We start from the raw sequence: 6,000 nt of genomic DNA on the forward strand, positions 1-6,000 counted from the left end.
GGGAAAAAAAGCGTGTAACCTCCCTGAGGAAAAACAAACACAGAGCCTGTATAAATCTAGAGCATTTAGAAGAGAACTGTTGCAGATGACGACAATAAGAATAAATTATATGGTTACAACTAGGATGGGAAATATATTTGAAGCTTTTGCAAAATTAACATAGTAAAAGAAAGCATTAATGTGCATTATATGGAAATGCCATTTTGCACAAACACCATTGTTACCTATTGTTTATTTAGCGCAGATAAAGCTGAAATAATACTGTAATTACCTGAAAAAACCCACAACATTGTTTATGTTTGTCATTTAAAATGAACATCTTCCATAAACTGGAATCATGACCTATTTGATCAAGATTCTTGGAACCCAGCTGCTCAACCCAAAAGATTACATTTCCCAAAGTTATGGTATCTGTTCCCGCCATATACAGGATTATTCTCTATAGCATTAATTTCCACTCTCTAGGAATTTAGTTTTTAAATCAAAGAATAATAAAATATTAGAATATTTTAAGTAAATCTAAAATGAATACCAGAGCTGCTTGAAATGTTTCTGTTTAAAAAAATTGAGATGAAAAATGGCCCTTTTCTATAAAGAAAATTGTTCTATGAAAATGTTTTTTTCAAAAATTTTAAATTTTACAGTTACAAAAAATTGCCCTAAATATTTTCATTTTTTTTTCAATTGAAAAATATGGGGGCAATTTTTCAAATGAAAAATTCAGTTTCTGAAAACTAAACACAAAAACTTTTAATTTTTGGTGTCATGTTAAAAAAAATTGAAGAGTTCTGTGAAAATTTTCCTAAAACACAAAATCTTATCGTTTCTTTTGAAATTTTTGAAGGAAATACTGACCAATAATTACTTTCCCAACCAGTTCTAATGAAAACAACAACAAGAACAGCACTGTAACCTAGCTGAAGTCACTTGGAACTCCTGCTTTAAATAGGCAATCATGAACAGTCAACCCAAAAGTTGTAATTTACTCATAATTACTGCAGAGTGATATCTGAGCCATTACGGTATTACCAGGTATCTCGGATACCACTAAGAGACTTCATAATGACAACCATTGTTCCTGTAGAACAGCTACTATTATTATTTAGACATAAGTAGTGTTTAGCGGCCCTACTCAGTAATCATGATCCCATTGTGGTTGGTCACAATAGCAACCTTCCTGAGATGTTACCCTGAAAAATGAGTTTTGGGGTGCTGCTACACTAATCTTCCTATTGCCCCCTTAATATGCTCTTCCCGAGGTAAAAGTTCTCAGGGTTGCTAAGGAAATACTCAAAGGACAGGGATATAACCTTCCAATAAAGTAACTGACACAGGCAGTAATCTTTCCAAAACAAAGTATCCTTTTATTAAAATAACTAATAGACCCTAATACATTGTATTCTAAAAATCCTAAATAAAGCACAAAAAAATCGCTGAGACACAAATCCCTTATTGCATGTTAAAGAGCACTTGAACTACAATAGCATATAGTTCAAATGATACTAAGGGAAGTCAGGAGCGCCGCCAGCTTTTTTGCCGCCCTAGGCGGCGGAAGGTCCTGCCTCCAAAATGCTGCCCCCGACAGAGGCGGCGGAAGGTCCCGCTCCCGAAATATCGACTATGACCGGGGCGGCCAAAGATCGGCCGCCGCAGTCACCACCCCCCAAATGTTAGCACCCTAGGCGACCGCCTAGGTCGCCTAATGGGTTGCGCCGGCCCTGAGTGAAGCAATTTGTTGCAAGTGGCCATTTTGCACCAAATTGCTGACAGCAGATCTTAAATTGCTTTAAAGTTCACATAGATAAAATACAATTAAAACACACACATCTCAAGCATACACATCTTAAGTACTATAAAAACTATCCTAATCTAATTCTAAAACTCTAGTTAAAGAATATTAAGCTTACTCTATAAATCCGTTGCTGCTTTCTCTTTAAAAATCAAATCACTACTGCTGTTGTTCAACTTCTGGTCAGTTCTGTTCTGCTCCAGCTTTCTTTTCTCTCCCTCTGCAGTTTGTCTTTTCTTTCTGGCACTTCGGCTTCTCCTGCACTGGTCTTGCCTTCTCAGACGCAGCCTTCAGACTCTCCAAAACGCTGCTGGCAGCTGGCCTTTGATGCTACATAGTATCCCTGTCCTTACATAGCTTCCTATTCTTGGCTAGTTACCTCACTCACACATGCTCAGTCTTGACCATTACTTCAGACTTCTGATTGACAGGTCTGACCTTTAAAACAAGTTAGGATAGGGTGACCAGACAGCAAGTGTGAAAAATCAGGACAGGGGGTGAGGGGTAATAGGAGCCTATATAAGAAAAAGACCCAAAAATCGGGACTGTCCCTGTAAAATCGGGACATCTGGTCACCCTAAGTTAGGACTCTGGTGAACCCTACACACACCTTTTGCCAAGGCACCATCTTGGAAATTCTGGGCTTTCTGCCAGGGCACCTTTTAAAAAAAAATTTAATTGTCAAGAAATCCTAGGTTCTTACTAAGCATGCTCAGGATCTGCAGCATCCATCTCAGAGTGGAGTGGTTTTTGCTTATTCAGGATAGAGATCAGAAATACAAAGTAGACACTGGAGAATTTTCTCTTGCAATAGGGACTTGGCAGGAGGATAGGGTTGCCAACCCTCCAGGATTGGCCTGGAGTTTCCCAGAATTGGCATCGATCTCCTGGTGGCCATTGAAAGCAATCCAGGAGATTTTAATAGGATATTTTAAGAAAATGATCTTACGTCATGTGGGGAAAAAATCTCCTGGAATAGCTTCAGTCAGAGTTGGCAACCCTACAGGAGGAGCATGGGTTGCCAAAAGAAAGCGTTTGGAGACGGCACTAAGCAGTTAGTCTGCAGGCACATGCTACAAGGCTAAGCTGCAGTGGCAGCATCTCTGTAAATAATGACAGGTTTCAGAGTAGCAGCCGTGTTAGTCTGTATCCGCAAAAAGAACAGGAGTACTTGTGGCACCTTAGAGACTAACAAATTTATTAGAGCATAAGCTTTCGTGGACTACAGCCCACTTCTTCGGATGCATACAGAGTGGAATAAATATTGAGGAGATATATATACACACATACAGAGAGCATAAACAGGTGGGAGTTGTCTTACCAACTCTGAGAGGCCAATTAAGTAAGAGAAAAAAACTTTTGAAGTGATAATCAAGATAGCCCAGTACAGACACTGTACTGTCTGTACTGTCTGTACTGGGTTATCTTGATTATCACTTCAAAAGTTTTTTTCTCTTACTTAATTGGCCTCTCAGAGTTGGTAAGTATCAGGGGGTAGCCGTGTTAGTCTGTATCTACAAAAACAACAAGGAGTCTGGTGGCACCTTAAAGACTAACAGATTTATTTGGGCATAAGCTTTCGTGAGTTAAAACCTCACTTCTTCGTGAGTTAAAACCTCACTTCTTCGTTGGTAAGACAACTCCCACCTGTTTATGCTCTCTGTATGTGTGTATATATATCTCCTCAATATTTATTCCACTCTGTATGCATCCGAAGAAGTGGGCTGTAGTCCACGAAAGCTTATGCTCTAATAAATTTGTTAGTCTCTATGGTGCCACAAGTACTCCTGTTCTTTTTCTCTGTAAATAGTTACTTTAATAAAAAAACAGTTTAGTTTAGTGTTGTGAACCTATCAATCTATGAAAGTGCCAGTGTAGCTTAATAAGAATGGAGGCCTCTATGTTATTACCCAGCACATGTTACATGAACTACTGTACAGACATGACACACACAGAAAAAAAAATCCTTGTCCCAAGAGCTCTCAAGCTATATTTCAATCGATTCACTTTTTTCTATGGCTATAAATTGGTTTGTCCATAATTATCAGTTTTCAGACAAAACTGGAGTCTCAATTATTACTTTTCTACTGATCATTAGCAGACAAATCTTGAGATCAGGCATTTTGAGACAAGAATTTAGCATAAATAAAATGCATTCCCTAAACAAAGAAGTCATGTCTTACTCTCTCTTCTTTGTCCTGTATTGGTGTTTAATAGTCAAAGCAATAGTCTCAAGGTGTTCTATAGAGCTGCAGCAAGCTGTTCACTACAGCTTCACATGCTGGTGTCCCAGTCCCCGGGAGCATGTGAGAAATGCACAAGAGCTCCCTGCTTGCCTCAGGCAAAAATAATAAACTAAAAGTAACCAAGAAGCTTGCTGAGCTGCCACTGGCAACCTCCTGAATTCAACGTTTGCAAGCAAGAGACTCTGGAAAATTCAGAAGAAAAATTACTGTCATGAGGACATTAATTTCCTATTAATGTTCTCAGTGTCTTTTGCCTTCTGCAGGGCATGCTAAATGCACTTTGGAAATTCTCAGTCCTGGCTCATGCAGCCACGCTGCCATACAGGGGCTAGTCAAGGACATTCCTGCCAGAGGCGCTTATTCAGTAGGCCCATCTCTCTTCATATAGGGGATGTCTGGCCAGATGGGGAGGGAGGTGCAGAGCCTACATCTAAATGTGTCCTCCCCTGTCTGGCCCAGGATTAGGGGAGCAAAAAGCTGTTTTAGAGCCCCATTTCTCACCCTACGCCACTCATCTGCACCAAGTGTAATCACAGCACAGCTGATGATCCAGCCCCGTATGTTTAAGCAAACATGGACTGTATTAAAAAAGAATGTGCTAAGACACTGTAAAAGATCACGTTACCTACACACAACCACTTGGGCCGTAGCAAATTCAAAGAGAGAACTGGTTAAAAATCCTTTCACTGAATGCGGATAATATAGCTCAAAGATGTATTTTTCACCAGAGCTGCAATTTCACCTCCCCTCCTGAGTAAATATGAAATGATTGGAATGCATCCACACCATCTACTGGATGCTGAAGGGAATGCAGCTCAGAAACAAAAGACTTGAGAAACCAAGTGCCAGGAGAAATGACTGCTAAAAGCCAGTAGGAAGGGGGAGAGCCACTCCCCTCGCTCCCACTTCTTCAACACATTTTTGAGCATAATATTTTAGTCTCTAGAGGTACTTTGTGAATTTTACTTCTTTTGGCACATCAATTGCTGACTGAAACCGCGGCTTGAATGTCAATCATGCTTTCTGTCAGCACTGACCTCAGTGCAGCTCTTGGGTGCTGAGAACTTTTGGAAACCAATTAGATGGCCATGCTGCTGAATATGCCTTTGTTTTTGGATGCCCCAATCGGGGGACTGATCGAAATCATCTACTCACTTATAAACATACCAGTAACATCCTAGAATCTTCTGTACAGCGGCAGTATTAATATACTAAAATATTCATGAAGGCCTAATTCAGGAAGAGGCTTTTAGCATTTTGAAAATAAGAGAATTTTCCCATTATATCATGTAACAAACAATACCATGAAGTAGGAGGACAGCAAATACAGGACTAGTTAACTACACTGCTTTATCAGCAGACTCACGCATCTCAAGTTAACAATACCACATTTGCATTTAGATGCAATGTCAATCCTGTCTCTAGCCATAAATAACTACCTCTTCCAGGAATTGTGTTTTAATATAGAGCTCACGCATTACCTCTGCTCCCGTTTGACTTCACACACAGCCGTATTTATTAGTACAACGAGGATATATTACAGAATCCCAGAAATGAGAGCTGCAATGGACCTAATACAACTCGATCACCTAGTTTTTCCCTGGGCCATTGAAGGGTTATTTGCAACAGAATCTTGTCATGTACAGTTCTAAATGACCACTTACCTTGGGAGAATACAATTTAATAGGTTTCACCATCTGGCCATTAGTCTGACATTCAGTTATTTTAATTTGCTTAATTGTCTCATATAGCCAATATAAAAAAAAAGAACATTACGGTCACAAAGCCAAGCACTCAAAACCTGGGAAATGCTTGCCTGTGCAACCTTAATTTGGTCCCCTTGTGCATTTTGATACAGCGTTTAATTACATGATTACACAGTATTTTCCATAGTTTGACAACATTATAAGCAACTGAAAACAATGTCTTATAATGGAAAGTGTTGGATAACTTAAACAACAGGTG

This window comes from Chrysemys picta, chromosome 1 (genome assembly GCF_011386835.1).
Source record: "Chrysemys picta bellii isolate R12L10 chromosome 1, ASM1138683v2, whole genome shotgun sequence".
In the NCBI taxonomy this organism is placed as follows: Eukaryota; Metazoa; Chordata; order Testudines; family Emydidae; genus Chrysemys; species Chrysemys picta.